Consider the following 18265-nt stretch of genomic DNA (forward strand, 5'->3'; position numbering starts at 1 on the left):
TAAACTAACCAACTCAAAGAACTTGAAATTTTCATATAGTTCGATTATGAATGTACATATTTATACTCCTTTTTATAAGATAAGAAAAAACAACTTCCTTTACGACGTTACATAGTTTCTTAACCTGCTTCAGTTTACTTCTTATCATGTACTCACCTTAAAACCTTACTGTTGATATGTGTATTTATGTTAGTATTTCTACCTTGTTCCTTAAAGGGAATCATGGCTTAAACTATGTGGTTAGAAGTTGAACGTTTCTAACTACTAAACTCTTTGCTTTATTGATGTGTATATTTTGTATAATAATAATTATCAAAAGAAATTACTATTTTCACAAAAGGTTTCTAAGAATATGTATCTATGACCTTTATATTGAACTGAGTGTTTTGCCCTGGTTATTTGAAAATGAGAAAAAAAGGGAAAGAAAAGTTTAATCTTTTTGTAGTAAATTGTTTAGAATTTTCACTTAGTGGTTAGTTCTTTTTTGATATATTCGCTAAGTATTGTGAATATTTCTTGGGATAATTAACCCTTTTCCTTCTGGCCTACCAATACGTTAACATATAAGTATACAAATATAGGTATAAATGGAAGTTTTTTTTGTTATGTAACTCAGTTGATTGTATGCATTTATACTAATAGTTAAATATAATGATTTACAATTTGTTTTAAAGAAGTAGGAATTACATTATTTATGTAATAGAGAAAGTTTTACTGATTCATATTACGTCATTAAATGAGGTGTAACTCAAAGGTGTGTGTATGGCCTCTTATTGTAACCATGATATACAACACTGTTTTGATTATTTCACCTTGGATATTAAGCTAGCCCCGTGCAAACATATATGTGTATTAATCGAAGCCTAGAAAAAATAGACGTTTGACTATTTACAGACTTATTAAGTTATCAGTTGTAAATACTGGACATTTGTTGGTTGTGTTACGAGTTCAATTTCTTCTTTCACCTTATAACGCTTACATAGCTTGATAACTGTGTCGATTATCATACTATGTAGGTCATAGTTTAGTGTAGGAACATACATGTAATTACTATGGTCAATACATCAATACACGAAAACTACAAACCCTATATAATAAGGGTTAAATTTGCCGAATGAATGTGAGCCCTCAGTTTATACTTCGATTGATAGATGTTGAAATTTCACTTTCAATCTTTTTATAAACAATACTTTCAACTTCGAATAAGTCGTTGTCGTCAATTCAAATTCACAAAAATGTGTATCATTTAAATTAATTTAAATGGTATATCGGTTTATGATTTTATCTACTTGTTAGATAAGTTATATTAGATTTTAAAGTTGTTTACCACTGCCTACTTCCTTTTGTTCTCATGTTATTTAAATGCATACAAATATTTGTTTGTTCTTTTTACAACTTTTTCATAAATCTGTTATTGATGTCAGTTTTGAAGCCACCTAACTGATATATATGTGTAATGCAGAGAAGTTATCAATCCAGAGATAATCGATCATGAAGAATTCGAAATTTTGGTAAACCTGTTCAATTTTTTCTGAAGACCTGTTTCTAAGTGAAATAAACTGACAATAGTTATTTATTTTCAAAAAAAGGATCTAGGTATAGTTCGAAATTACTATCGGGAACATACTTACTGTTGAAATTTAGTACTTTTGCATTCAACTCAGAGAGAGAGAGAGAGAGAGTTTCGTCTAGAAGACTATTAAATTTTTTATAGTATGATATGATTATTTAGTTCCATAACAGTACTAGAAATCGAAGTAGATAACGTTTTCCTGAACTTGTTACAGTATATTAGTTTTAAAGGATGAATACAGTTTTATGTGCCTCACAAACACTAAGTATGAGGCTACTTTTTGTGAGGTAGTATTACGATGATCAGCTTTCCGAATTATGCAAGATATTCACTTTCATTATTTAATGGTAATTCTACTAACAACCAAACGGATGTGTTACATACTACTGAAAGTTATGGATTACATTGAAACTTTACATTTCATCTCGTTTTCTATTATGTTTTACTACTACTGATTTTCAGTAATATATCATGACAGGATAATATTTACTACAGTCCACTTGATTTTCACCTAATATTCATTCATATCAATATACTTTACCAAGACAAAACTCGTAAACAATTACGAATTGTAAACGATATATATATATATATATATATATATATATATATATATATATATATATAATGTTTAGGTTGAATGTTACAGTTTGGCCAATTTCTGACAGCTGTCAGTTGGTTTTCTCCATTGAACAAATTTTGAAAAATCTTTTTTCGTGGTTTGTACTATCCTAAGTATGTAAATACATGAATGAAACCAGTTTAAACATGTGCAATTGTGAGATTAATAATGTTAAAACCTCTACAAATAATTAAATAATAAATTAATTAACTTACATTTTGTAGAATCACAACATGGTATTCTGCTTATTGACTTGATATCATTCAGGTTGACTATGAATACAGTGGTCTTGAGTGTTGTTAGAGGCATGAGGGCGGTTATCACTTCCCGAACACTTCACTTCTATCTGAAGTTTGTGCTGATGATGTCGTTTAGGAGAACGATGAAAGCTCCACGACCAAAGCATCCAGCTCAGAGAACAAAACTCCACGAAAAACCTCCCGGTTGCCCACACCGTGAAAGGGTTCTTCTGGAGGTGCCTGAAAAGGATATTGGATTAAAGGTGGTCTTAGTGACCTAGGAGCGTGACCGCAGTGCTCAAGGGACAACTGCTTGAGGTCGGTCACACACGACCTTTTTATGGGTAATTTTTGTGTTAGCTCCATACTTGTTGAGACCTCACCGCCGGAGACGGATATCCGTGGGATAAGGTGAGGTGTGCATTTTTAGGGTCGACCTTTTCTAACCCTACCCCTCCTTGTGGGAAGGCAGCATCGTTGTCATGCTGGTTGTTTGAAGGAAACACCTTACTGCTGTCACAGCTCTGTACAGTCAGCAGTACGACTTCGGACTTTGGGTTTTTGCTTTTAGTCTTACCGCTCTTCAACCGACCTGTCTGACATGGTAGGACCTTGAGGAACGATTGTTCCAGCCAGTATAGCTCGGTCGCTTCATCACGATAGGCAAGCGCGACCACCACGTCAAAGTAGTAACAACGGTCGGGACTTGATATCATTAACTCATTATTACAATTTCATAACAAAGTATTTCAATAATTGTTAACATGTGTATTCAAGCAACAGAAATTTTATAGAGATAAAGATTTAAAGTTTTTTTGGTGTGTATGTGTGTTTTTGTGAAGTTACATTATTTCCTGGGAATTCTATTCCCTATTTTCTCGTATTTAACTAATCATTAGTTTAAGCTTCAATAAATAATCAGATGTAAGCAAAAGGAGTCGCCTATTTTTGCATAAAGATTTTAGTTATCGTTGAGTCTAAATTTTTCTTCAGGAGTGACCCACTGCTTCATAAGTAGTATGTCTGTCCTAAAAAAATAAAAACATACGTCAGATGTCTTGCTATTAGCCAAAGATGTATTTTATGTGTTCCCACTCTTCTTTTCTACACATGGAACGTATTGGCTTCGGAAACGTAAGTCCATAGATGGCTTAGAAATCTTGACTTGTCACTGGTTATGTAAATAAAACCTTGTCAAAAGATTGGGTTGGGTGATTCTTTAATAAATACTTGTTTTGTTCTGGGTTCCCCAGTAATCTATATCAGTTCCTATATAATCCTTAATTATTAATACTGAATTGGAGTGCTTTTAAATAATCTATTCTATCAAAACTCTCATACCATTATAAGTAAATAAATGAATTCATAGCTCTCTCATGCATTAAATTTTAATTATTTTCTATACTACTAATCTACACATAATGACTTGGTTATTATCGAAATTTTGTTTGTTTAATTACTTAAGTATGTGTATTTCATTCGAACTGTGTTAGTATCCTAGGGCTAAAAATTCCTAAAATTAATTTTTTCTATTATCCAAAAACCAGAAAGGATACTATATTAACCTACTTTTAGGACTTATAAATGTAAAATCATTGAATTTTGAATCATGACCAAAAGGGGAATTATGGACATGATACAATGACTTTTTTCTTTTTATAGTGCATCAAATTAGTGTTGATAAGTATGTTGTTAATGATTTTTATTATGAATTTTACCAGTTTAGATTTTGAAGGAATAGAAAAAAACAATAACATCTGAATAATAATGTGTGATTATGAATGTTTTTAAACAAAATGAAGAGAGGTTATTACAAATTGCTTAGAATTTTTGTAGTTTGCTACCTACTATTATTAAATATATTCTGACCATTAAGAAACTGGGGACAGATAAATCAATATGTCAATGGTTGGCTGAGAGATCTGAAGGCTCTATGTTCGATCCCCGATGGGATTGTGAATTTTTATTGATAAATAATAGTATCATACTAAGAAAAAACAACTGTCCGGTACTTCACGTTTTTCAATGGTTGTCTAACCAACATTGGTCCATGATGTGAAGTTAGAAAATTAATCAATATGTTGAATTTTCATTTACTCAACGAAGAGCAATCTACCATTTTAAATGTATACTGGTTACTCTTTGGATAGATGTATTCAAGTACTTAGTGTAAATCTACAGGAAATAACATCTCATTCAAATCTGTTTTACAATCTTTTCAAACCACTTATTTCACTATTCTTGTACCATAATGGCGGATTATGTCTTTTTTTTGTTGCTGTTTCTATTGGTTACAGTTTCTACAATTGTTAAGTTAAATGGACTGGGTAATTTGAGTTTACCCTTTGTATTTTATCAATAAATAATTTCATAGTATGTAGACTAGAATAAAACATCAAAATGAGTACAATATCGTTTTTGATAAAATCCCCGGAAGGTTTTTCTTATCTCGTTTTTTTTTTTACAGTTTTACACATATAAATGGGAAAAGAACTTATTAATTTGCTAGTGATCGATAATAATATTATTATTATAAGCTTTATTCAATATTATATTTTTGGTACAATATAGAATTCTCAGCACAAAGTATTTCAACAAGTTTCCGTTTCTTACTTCTTGGTCGATCCTAACGATAAATATTGAGTGATTGCCAGTTAGATGTTAGCAGTCCAGTGAATGAACATCTTAGTAATGTACATTCTTTTCGTTGTATATTGCCAGCAACCACATTGTCTCTTATTGAGCTTTTTGTAACTTTGACAACGAAAGGTTGTACACTTTTCAGAAATGCACCAGGATAGCTTATGCGATGAATAGACATAATGGAATATATTAAAACAAACAAAAATAGATAACTTGTTGAAATATCTAGATAGCAGGAACAGGTAACCCAGATGCTCAAGCAGGCCGCCTAGTTCATTCATACAACTAGACATTATTACTGTTTTATTCATTGTATAATACAGTCTTGGATGATATTATCACTACTACCATTACTACTAAAACAATTAATAATCTGTAATATATTATTAACAGTGGTAGTTTGTTGCTATTCCTGACTGTGAAATTATTACCATGAATTGATTTGCTTCCAGTTTGTTCATTCACATTTTCAAACGTGTAAAGGGATTTCAATTATTGCAAAAGTCTAGTTAAGACATCACATTGACTTGTAGGCTTATTTTCTTATCTATTCTTTAAAAAAAGACAGAGATTAAGAAAAATACAAATGTTCTGCAACATTCTATCCTGTGTGGATAAGATTGTCTGAAATCTTTTATGGTTACGGGATTGCGGCAGGCAGCCACCGTTTAAACATATATGCAAATTCAATACATAATAACACTGATGTTTTTAACAATGTTTAAATTACGCTTGGATTGAGGATTTGAATTAGTGCTAATTTATTTCTATCACAGTCATTATTGTTTGTCCGTCCTCAATTTTGTTAGGAAGAGTGGGAGTCAAATTATATTCTCATCATTACTATAGGGTTGTGGAGATTATTAAGTTTTTTGATTGAGATCATGAACCGATTGATGTTAGACCACCACTGAAAACTTATAAGCACAGGACGGTCGTTTCATCCTATTGTGTACGTCTGGGCACTGCTGAGAAGTCCCACAATAGGACCAAACGGATGCATTATCTAGACAGTATTTTGATGAATTTACAATGTAAAAATGTTTTTTATTATATAACTTAAGTTTATCGATATGGATAATTGTTTTAAAAAACTTTTTCGTTGGTGATTTGTTTATCTTAGTTAATTTGATTTTGTGAGCATATTTTAATATTATTCATATAAAAAGGGGGTTTCTCTTGTTTTCACTGCTGTTGTAAATCGTTTATCAATTAGACATTCATTTAATCGACCTTCAGTCATTTTTCATATGTGTTTGTGAGGTAACTAAACTTCTTGGTTGCTGGAAGGAAAGTAGATAAGAAGAGGTTCGTATCGACAACCTATGTGTTAAATGTCAAATTTTCTAGCTAACGAGGTCACTTCCACTTCAGTAGTGTTTGAAATGTCATTTTCTCTACAATCTATTCAATTTATTCTCCGTTCAATTTTCACATTGACTTGTTTACCGTGAAAAAAAAAACGTGAACCACTGTTTTTGTCTTTTCAATTGTCAAAAAACCGTTACTTAAGTAATGGAAACAATAATATCTCTCACTATTCATGTTTACTATTGTTATCGTCATTTAATCATCTCTTTCAAAGTTAGTATATTTGATTGAAGGGTTAGAGTAAAAGAAGGTTTTGTTTTTAAAACTTCAAAACTAATGAATCATAATATCTGTAAGGTTTAATAAAAATTAACTAACATGTTGATTATATCCAGCTGTTCTGATATTCTTTAGTGATGATATATTTCACTTTTGATTTCACTTATATCATGTGATTTCATTGATCTATTTGGTCAGTAAATATATATTACCTGTTTAGTGATTGGAGGCAATCGGTAGGCAGTAAATTCTAAGATTAAGTTTCAAGTTAGTTCTTTCTCTTTGTAATTCCAACCGATACCACTTACATTCCGAGAGGTTACCACTAATTCACTGCCCGAATAACTCACTGGTAAGGTATCAGATTGTGACATTGAACGACAGAAAATTGGAAAAACCATTTCCGTCAACGTTATAGCATTGGTTTGCTGACGAATGCCAATCATCATAAAACCTAGATCTAAGGATTTCTACCAATCACCTAACGTCAAAACACAGTGCACGCAATGTAAAGCCACATAAGATAGTGGCTAAATAACAATCTGGTTGATAGAACTAGACCATCACAAATGTACTAGACAAGCATGACGTGTTTACTAATCATTAATCGGCACATATATACATTACCAGTATAAATATTGTTCATCTCTAGAAGCGGTGAGGATTGCTTACTAGATAAAATACTGAAGGACTTTATGAGTTTCTTTTTTCTTTCAAAAGCCTTAAATGTAGCTATTTGTAGCAATAATGTTGCAGATATGACAATCAGCGACTGGAGACGTTTGTTGAAATTTGTGACACTGTATTCAATCCACTCGCTTGTTGAAAAATTGATACAATATTTTAAGTAATTTACAAGCCTTCATAGCATACTGAAAACGGAAGAGAATATTTGAATGATCAATTACTGTCAATAAATTTATCTTGTTGTTTTAAAACTATAGGTTTATCATTATTGTATTATAGTAGCTACTATACAACATACATTTATTACTTATGATCGAACTAATTAGTTTTAAATGGAGAGATTAATTAGTTTTAGTCATCGCTGATAGACAGTAGGTGCTAAAACCATGACAAGGTAACCTGTTTCGTCATATACCAAGTCTTGAGGGACCTATAAAATGTTGTAAGACTATTTCTTTTCTATATAATAGGTCAACTCGAAGAAAATAAATTTAGGTTTGTGAAGGAAGTACTTTTAAATGTTTTGTTTGCCCTGTTCAGAAGTAGAGTCATCCCACTCCGTTTGTAATCGGTTTTGTCAGCTACATACTATGGAACGTTTATTCAAACTTCATAAGCTTTTTCTTGTTGCTTTCTGCGAAACATTCATCCTTGTTAATTCACTGGATATTATTATTATTATATTACCACAGTAATTCCGACAACATTTTTCACAGTTCATTTACTTTTTCTGAGCTGAGTTATATAATCATAAAGTCTGCGTTATTCCTATAGACAAACACATCAACACAAATTTCCTATGGTAGTTGGCCATTAAAATTTCTTCACCAAAATCCTCCTCCTAATCTACAAATCTTCTTTATCATTCCAACAGCATCTATTATATATCATAATTATATGGTTTTACTCTGCTAATTATAACTATTTACTTTGCAGTGACTTTCCTTATTCATTTTTGTGTGATTTCAACCAGTGAGATTTCTAAAATCTCCACAAAACCCCTTCTGATAATAATCACCTGCTCAATAGTGACTGACTTCAGGAGATACTCCTGGAGTTCTAGTGAGAAGTCGTTACCAGTGGAGTTCAACTAGGTCTGTTGTGAGGTATCAGCTCACTGAAAACAATGGTGTACGGTGGCGCAACTTCGTGGATTGGTTGAAGTTAGACATTAACACCATTGGATGCCGGCTCAGTAGTCTAGTTCGTTAAGCGTCTGGCACGAGACTGATAGGTCCTGGGTTCGAATCCCGTGGAGTGCGGGATCGTGGATGTGCACTGCTGAGGGGTCCCATGCTAGAACGAAACGGTCGTCCAGTGCCTCCAGGTTTCCCATGGTTGTCTAGCTTCAATTGACTCATGATTTCAACCAGTGACATTTTAACTTTACCAATGACCTGTTTTGTAAATATTTTAGGCATAATCGATGCATAATTCACTATATTCAATTTATAACTGAATCATAACGTTTATATGTATACTGTAGTATAATTCTTCTTAGAATACAGTATGTAATCAGTAGAACCTGAAGTTAAAGTTCTTGAAAATAATTTTACTCTCAAATATCCCCTTGTTTTTGAATACATCATCATGATTTCATTTGTTAGTATTAATCATAGATTCACATTGGTATGCATGTTTGATTTTATATTATTTCTAAGTAAAAGACATTGATAAGTTTGTTTTCTTTTTTTTTTTAAATTATGAAGGTGAACATTTACGTTAATCTGTTATATTTTATTCGGTATTTTTCTTCTCATTGCGTTTCATTTTGATGCATCAAAGTAGAAAAGTCATTAATCAAAATAGAACGCACTCTTTTCAAGTTTGACTTCATGAATTTTTATTTTCTACTACTTTGGAGGTCTGTTTTATACGTGGACATAAACATGTTTATCAATAGAATACTATTGTTTTTTTTTCTCGAATTGTACATGATTGACTATGTTAGGTGTGTGTGTGTGTGTGTGAAATATTCCTTTGTTTACATCGTATTGAATTGAATGGGACTTTGATGTTTGTTTGAGAACCTTTTTTCGATGTTCATTACGTGTTTTATTTAACATTTCTGGGCGTTTGTTTGTTTATTCAGTGTATTTGTGCTAAATCATGTAAAGCACTCTACATATGTCTTATGTTGGTACGCTACTGTAGCGCACCCCAACTTTCCGGATGCAAAACAGTTTAAAAAGTGAAAGTTACAGCTTGAAATGAAATCCTTAGTAAAAGTTAAACTCGTAAATGCATTATTCACTCACTACACAAACAGTAGACACCAGATGCTGCACACACACTGAACACTGAGTAGATGTGCTACAAATCTATGGACATGTATTCTCTTCATTTTTATTGTGTAAAATACTTTAAATATGTTTATTATCAGGACTTTAAGACTTAAACCACATATTTTATTGTGTTGAGCATCGCGAAGTTTTCTAGTGGTTTGTTTGTAATCGTTGTTTAATCACTGTTGATAGCCATGGCTTTAAACAGTTATGTCTATTTTTTAATACCGAACCATCCGCTCTTCACTATTTTTTGAATCCATTGTAAGGTCTCTCCAGCTGTTGGTTTTTTTCCATTCCACTATAAACAATTGTGTTAAATTAAAAATCCCTACAGTTTATTAACTTCTCTGCATCAGAGGTTCTGAATATTTCACAAATCACGATAACTTTAATAATGGTACCAACTTTGTTATAACACTACTGATTTCATCAAGAAGATGAAAGAAACTTAGTCGTAATTTAGTAGTTTTTCGCTCCTCATTGACATATATATCACGATAGTATGGTCTAGCGAACTGGGATAAGCCGGATTTGACCAATCATCATTTATACAATTGTTTTCCTCATTGTATATTTAACTTTTTCTTACTATTCGCCATACAACTCATATTTCTGTAAATAACTTCTACCTTTTTATAAGGAACATGGGATGGGACCAGTAACAATTGATACTTTATTATCTACTACACCTGGACAAACAGTATCACCTAATTCATTTACACCATCAGCATGTGAACGACGTATCTGTCCACCAGGTGTTGATTATGGTCGTCAATATCCTATATCTTATCTTCAATTAGCAGAACAAGGTTTTACCGCTATAATGAGTAGTGAAGAATTAAATCCAACTGTGAATAATGAAAATGTTGGTCATCGATCTAGATCATTAGCAAGATCTAATCCTTTCAGTTCATCACATCATACACCAAGTCATCATCATATATCAAGACGAGATGTAGTTAGATCAGCGACAAGTAATTCTATGCCGTTCCGACGTTCAAATGATATTGAATTACAAAAGCAAGTAAATGGATATAGCCCATCTAAATTGCCAAGTTATAGTGGTACATCAATATCTGTTGGAGTATCGAACACACCAATTTCACTAACCGGTAGACCTAAACGTGATATGTATGTTCGACAACGTCAACTTTCACCTGGTTCCAGTTCTCTTGGCTCTGGTGTTATGGGTTTTCGTCGTTCGGAACGAATGAATTCATCTACATTACCACCAGGCTTAGAAAATATGCGCCAATCAACAGGTTAGTTATTTCGATATCAACTGAATATCAGTTCTTAATTTTACTTCAGAGAAACAAATAAGTGTTAATTATTTCTATTTCGCAGAATTAGTATATTTGTGACTTAGGCGCTTACTATTTTTAGGTATTGATTAGAAGCTGCAAATCGTAATCAGTTTTTATGAAAATTACCCTGGGAATATACAGTTTTTATTTTCCTCTTGATTATCAGTACATCAATCACTAGTTGTTTCTTCATATTTGTATTCTTTCTTATCTCAATATGTATTCATTTTTGGTTATTATGGTATATTCTGCACTTCTAATGGATGCGTTTGATTATTAAACAGGAATTCTTCCTTTTTTTAAAGCTGTTCAAAACTTAAACATTGATGTAGTCAGTTCTAATCAAACTTAGATAAAAATTGTTTGATTTTTATTTGTGACAAAAACGAGTTCTGTGTACATTGGTTGTGAAACATACACTTTTATCGTAACGGATTAGCTTTTGGACGTAAATCCCTTCGAAGCATTGCTCTGGCATATCAGATCTATTGAGTGAGGAGTGTTGAGGCTAAACACAGCGTTCTGGTTAAGGAATTCGAAAAACGGTGAATATTCATTAACTAAGTCGATCGGGATGTGTGTTGCGTATACATAACTACAGTATATCTTGACACGCGATTGGCTTTTCTAGTGATAGTTTGGAAGAAATTTAGGTGCAGGAGAACCCAAACGTGATGTCAGTTAATGAGTTTACTAACCTTCATACACGTAGTTCCCTTTATTATTTTGAAAAGAGGAAGAACAAACATTCTAACACAATATCATGAATTCATTTTATTTCGTAGGTTCTCGTCAGTTGCTTACAACCTGTGATATTTAAAATCATAATTACGTTATGGGTTTAAATTACTTACATGAAAGAGTTTGGTTGGAAATTATACTGAAGACATATTCGTATAGTATAGCAAGGGTTTAAATATAATTAATAGACCGAATGTCGTAAATATATATCTTATGTGAAAGTACATTGATCTTGACAACAGTTCAAACGGCCAGAATACAAGTGATTACATAATGAGTAAACGTTGATAGGAGTATAGCGAGTAGAGCTCAGTTGATCGAATAAGATTATTAATTTGGAAGATAATTGAAATCAAACTCAATGGTGTAATAAATGCAAGAAAGAGTTTAAAGAAAAAGAAAAACAATTTTTACGATGCAGCACAAGAGTATTGGTCACTAATGCAAGGAAAGATTTAATAACCATCTCCTTTTGAACACATAGATCAGGTTTTTGATGCCTGATGACAACGGCCTCAGTAAACTTCAGAAGACTGGAGTTTGGCTGCTTACTAATCACCATAAACGATTGCAAAGTATCTACCTGATATCCTGTATTAAAGATATGTTTGATGATTGCACTATTTAGAGTCTTGCTTTCCCTTCTTCTGAGACTTTCTGGAACATGTTCAAAAAATCTAAGATATGCCCTCCTTTCTATTCGGCCAATGTAGCTGCTTTGGCAGGTACACGTAAATTTACAAATACAGTTGGCAGTAACATGAAAGGGGTGCCTGTCGACCTTTGACTGAGTTATTGAACATGTTGTTTTATAGAGAACTAAAAGTCTAGCCGCCGGGTAAGTTCTGACTAGCGCAGTATTCAGTCTCCTGTTGATTGTGTTTGCAACCTCATCACCTTTGAAGTTAAGATTTATAGATACTAGCTTTTTATTGACCGTAATTATTTCGTCTTGTTTTCTTTGGGCTTTTTATATTTGTCAATAAACTTTTGTGAGTAAAAATTGTCTCTTAGACGTTTTTCAACGTTCATTAATTCTTCTTCCAGTTTGTCGGTGGTACATATCCTTTCTACCCTATAAAATAGTGTTTTAACCAATGCCTCCTTGTAACTAATTGGACAAAAACTATTGAAATTCAAATAAAGGCCATTACAAGTACTTTTTCGATAAACCGAACGTTGTACTGTCCCGTCTTCCCTACGTTTTATGGCACCATCAAGAAAGTGGAACATGTCGTTCTCTTCGTGTTTCATAATAAATTGTATGTGAGGATGAGCATTACTGAAGAGTTTTAGCAGACGGATTGCATGCTCTTTATTGTTACAGACAATAAACGTATCATCAACATATCTGGTGTATTCCGTCTTTTCATTAATCACCTATTTAAGTACCGTGTTTTCAAGATACACCATTAAAATATCTGCCATAATTGAACCTAGTAGGCTTCCCATTGCTACGCCATAGATTAGGCGATATATGGTGTTATTAAACTGGAATTGAACATCTGTTGTGCACATTAGTAGTATTTTTTGAATTAGCAATCATTTCCTTTTTTAGAAGTTGTCTAAGAATGCCAGCAGATTCGTTTTTCTGTTGAATCAGTCAAATCTTTATAGGATTCATCTACCTTAGATCTCATTTGATCGTCAACCCAAGACGATAAAACTATTGATATAATTTGTCAGAATTATGATCTTCTACCTTTATCAGCCCCAGAATTAAAAAAACTACAAACCCTTTCATTTAAGTAATTTAAACCCATTATGTGGTTTACTAACTTTAGATTGAGTGGTGTTGGTAAGTGTAGACTATATTGTTGGGGTTCATTTGATTATTTCAATCAGAGTTTAGCGACTTTCTGTGACATGATTCAGATTCATCTGTTCTTTGTCTTCCCTTATATCTTGAGTTCTAAAATTACCTCATATGTTTTTATTGTATGATTACAAAATTTACCCTCGAATCATATAGTCTTCCCAATTATTGCTATATCCGCCGATCTTATTCTTACTTCTACTAATCTAGGATTCGTCTTTTTAATTTTATATTACTGTTGTGATATAGTGTGATAGCTTGAACTGGAGCACATATTTTCCAGGTTCTAAGTTGCTCACAACTGACTGAGAAATGTAAATTGTCCAGCTTTGTAAGTTGGAAGCAAATTCAGAACATATTTTTTTCAAAGTATCTACAACAGATTCTGTCGAATTAGACGCTAATTGAATTATTTTGGACGAAAAAAATCCTCATCATTAAATTAGGGTCTAGTTTATTAAACTCACTCAAAGTCAAATGATTTAGGTAACACTTTACCTTTTGGTTATTTTTTCCATATAAAACATTCAAACTGATTAGTTTAAATCCGAGATATGGCGTTTAATTTTTAATTGCAATTCATATGATAGATTTGTATTTTATTACTACCTGTCTTGAAAAATGCCTGGTGTAATATTCTTTCACTACATTATTTCTTTGTTCGAGAATTGTTGGGGACGTTAGATCCCCAGAGCTCACTTGGGAAAGGACCTAATTTTGTAATTTTATTTGGAAAAGTTGAATTTCTTGGTTTTCGCGCCAAAGGCGCTCTTGTCATCTTCATGTCGTATTTCCCACTGGGAAATATCTTAAATGCTATTGGTCCGTTGCGTCTTTTAGTATGCTATTTGGTAACTCTCCCCAAGGACGGTTTTGTACTGTATATATACGTTTTGAATTGCGTTTGTTGTTATCGCTCGTTTCTGGCTGTTTGCAGAATATACTTTCCCATTCCAAGCTTGGACTTTCCCTCTAGTTAGCGAGGCTGGGACGTATCAGTAGCTAGCTTACTGGTCTTTGGTCACTGAGTCTTGTTTCTCGTTCGCAGATTAAGTGAACTCGTGATAGCTTCAACCCTAGCAAGAATATTTTAGGTTGTTAATAAATTTCAAATATTTATTGACCAGCTAAGTCCTAGTTTGATTTTAATCGATACACTTTACGTTTTGTTTTGATTTTTCTAAAACAAAACTTTGAAGGCTTTTCAGACAGACGCCAACTGCTTATTGAACAATCGGAAATAGTTTGTTTTATCAATCCCTCAATACGGTTTAGTTGGGATTAAATTTTGTTGCACAATATTAAATATCTATTCGGTTTATACCTAGAATTCTTTCTTTAATACATGGAATTTAAAGAACTAAATCGTCAACTTTATTGGTCTAATGTTTTGATAGGTGTCAGTATCTCATTCAAGGTGATGGTCGTTGGTTAGTGATGAGTAACCAGAGAGACTTTAGAATTTGTTTGGTGCTTCATTTAACAACCACTTTCTACGAGAGTAGTTTACTGACCCAGTTATGACTCATAAAGTGACTACGAAAAATAAGTTTCTTTGTTCTGTCCTAACATTTACGTATTTTAGTTTACTGCCAACACTTTTGATTTTGCCCACTGTTTACAAACACTGTAAGAGCTGTGTGTAATTCGATTGTGTTTATTCAACTGTTAAATGAAGCTAAGCATAACCAACCATAACTCGTAATCTATTTAATGGGTTAGCTTAGTGGAGTGACTAAAGGTTAAATCCCTCAACTGTCATCATAAAATTCACAGTTTTCAACCCTGTTCCGTCTAATTGGTTCGCGAAGACAGATGGTATTACTGACCCTTGTTCCTAAAGTGTGACTCCGAGTCGAATATACAAACCTATATTCGGTAAATGAATTTATTGTTATCTCTCCACTTACAATTCTTAAACATCTGTTTGTTGAATCTCTGAATACCTATACGGTGAACATGATTTAGATATCTCATTGCTTAAATAGGCTTAAGTTAATGATAGCAGTTAAATTTTATATGCTAAATTATCTTGTTTACAGCATAATACATGAATACAATAAAAGAGATGATGTAATCGTAGGGTAGATACAGAATAAATGTCTGAGGTTATTAAAACCCTTTCGTCATGAGAGCTGATATATATAACTCTAATAGACTAAAAAGAAGTATGATGTTAAAGCGTAGAACAATGAATTCACAAACTGGAGGCTTATTTTAAATCAACCATAAGGAATGAGTAAAATTACATTATATAGAATGGTACTGATCCATCTTCCTATGAATGATGATCTAATATCTTGGGGAATATCTATTTCACACTTAAATTCATCATATAATCGAAAAATTCTAGTGTAATCCGTGTGTTGAATATCTGTCAATTATGACAGTTCAAGAGTTTACAAAAAGTTAAGCTACGTATACCAAAGGAGAATAATTTCTTTTCGAGCATTTTAATGCAAAATCTCATCCATTTCTTAAATAATAATAATAATAACGTGATAGTGTTTTGTTACTCGTTCCATACTTAATCAGTTTATTATCACTAAAGTTTCTCTTTTTTTTCTCTCATTTTAACTAAAATGATTACAAACGATCATTTTGGCATAAATTAACGATCGTGTGATCAAATCAAAATAATGAATACAGTTTAGAAAGTTGTGCTATAATATTCTTATAGATGATAACCGATTGGTTAATCTTTTGCACTAAATGATCATATGATTGTATGAATTACAATTTCTCGTTATGACTTCTCATACTTTGATGATGGTATACTGTGTTTTCTTTTATTTCATAGGTTTGATAAGACTTTATCCGTAATTTCTTTTCGTTTTTATGTCGCCTGTATTTAAAGATTCAACAGTGATTTGATTCTAATCAAGTTATCCTTTTGAAATACAATTTTTAACCATCATTTGAAAATGTTATTCTCATTACAAGTATATACACGTTTTAGAAGCGTATCTTAAAGTGATTTGTTTCATTAATTGTGATCATATTGGGTGATGCGTTCAAAATGACACTATAGGTAAAATGTTTAAAAACTTCCATTATTTATTTACTGGTATAACATTATCTGAGCAATAAATTTCCTCCCTCTTAGGTTTTTGTACTTGGTCATTGACGGGTTACTTTTCATTTTTAACTAGTTCTATGCCTCCAGATGCCCTGGTACGGCCGAGAGTGGACAGAGTCCGCCCACCCTCCCGAAATGATCTCACATGGCCACGCGTATATAGCCTCTACCAGGGAAGTCCTACTCATTGCCTCCTCGTGGCAGGAGCATTGTTTACGAAATTGAGAGGACGAAAAGCTGATGTCCGGCACTTTAACCGGGTTGGTGGACATGGAGGATCCACCTAAGGGAGTTGGAAAACCCTGATTCCAAACCAATGGTGCACATGGGCTCCAGTACCCTGAGTGAACAAATGGTGTATGAACCAATCGTTGGTCATCGGCTGCCATGAGACTACATCTCCTTACGATGCTCCACTGCCTTGTGGATCCGACCTTCAGGTCGAAGGCTCCGGGTGTGGCCTTCTAAGAAAACTACCTGCTTCGGTTTGGGTGTGCGGGCAGTATCACAACCCTCACACATGTCGAATGAGATTTGTGTGGCGCATATGTAATCGGTGCCCGTTTGTACCAATATCTATGTGTTAAAATAAATAACAATAAATAGTTCTATGCCTCAGTATGTTGCTTCAAATGTCATTTTTTTAAAAAAATTATCTGATTTGCTGTTTATTAAGCACCACACCATTACTCACTTAACTGAAGAAAACCTGGTTGTCTTCTATCTTATTACTGGTTAATGAGCTAAATTCCTTTCAATCATTATTTAACTTTCAATTTCCAGAATATTTACTACAAATTTTTGTATTTGTGGAATTTCCTTAGTTTTATTTTCACATCATAGTACAAGTCCGTATTTCAATATAATATTAGAAACATTTTATGACATTCGTTAAATAATAATCATTCTTTATGTAATCAATGATAGTGAAGGATTTTCAGTTTTCTTTGAGAGAAAATTTCTATTTTATCTCTATTTCTTTTAGGTCGTTATTCCTGTCGATCTACTCCGAATGTAACTGGGAAACGTGGTATGTATCATTATCACTATTATCATCATTATTATTTCATTCTTTCAAATATTAGTGTGAATGTGCATCTGAAATTTTTATACTAGCTTCACCTAATGTTTTTTAACATTGCCTTCTCTGTCATCTTTGAATCGAAAATACTTATATTCTGACTCAGTGACTTGATATTACTAACGCTTATCGGTCCACCCAAAATTCCTCTTTGCCCTACGTTTCAATCACAACACAAGAAAAACAACCCAATCTACCTTTTATTATGTTGACTCAAAGAGTTAAATCTTTATATACATATATATCTCACCGTATACCTAACCAGGTCATTTACAGTGCCAACTGGAATAACAAGTTTATCATTATATTACAATAATTTGGGAACATGGAAGGGTGTAACATCAATTACTAGGTCAACTAAAACCTTACAATTAAGAGAATATTAAAAACTTGTGTGCCGATTATTTAATGGATACACATTAAAAATATAAGCACTGATCTAAAATAGCTTCGAATGTTTGTCATTCTCGTCCATTCGTCTCTTCATCGTAGTTTTACTCACTAAATCATTATAATTTAAATCAATTCACTTTTATGGATAAAAAGCAGACAACATATTAAGTATCATAAATATATGTTGGAATCTGCAGCTGAATGAA

Source organism: Schistosoma haematobium, chromosome 3 (assembly GCF_000699445.3).
Source record: "Schistosoma haematobium chromosome 3, whole genome shotgun sequence".
NCBI classification, from domain to species: Eukaryota; Metazoa; Platyhelminthes; class Trematoda; order Strigeidida; family Schistosomatidae; genus Schistosoma; species Schistosoma haematobium.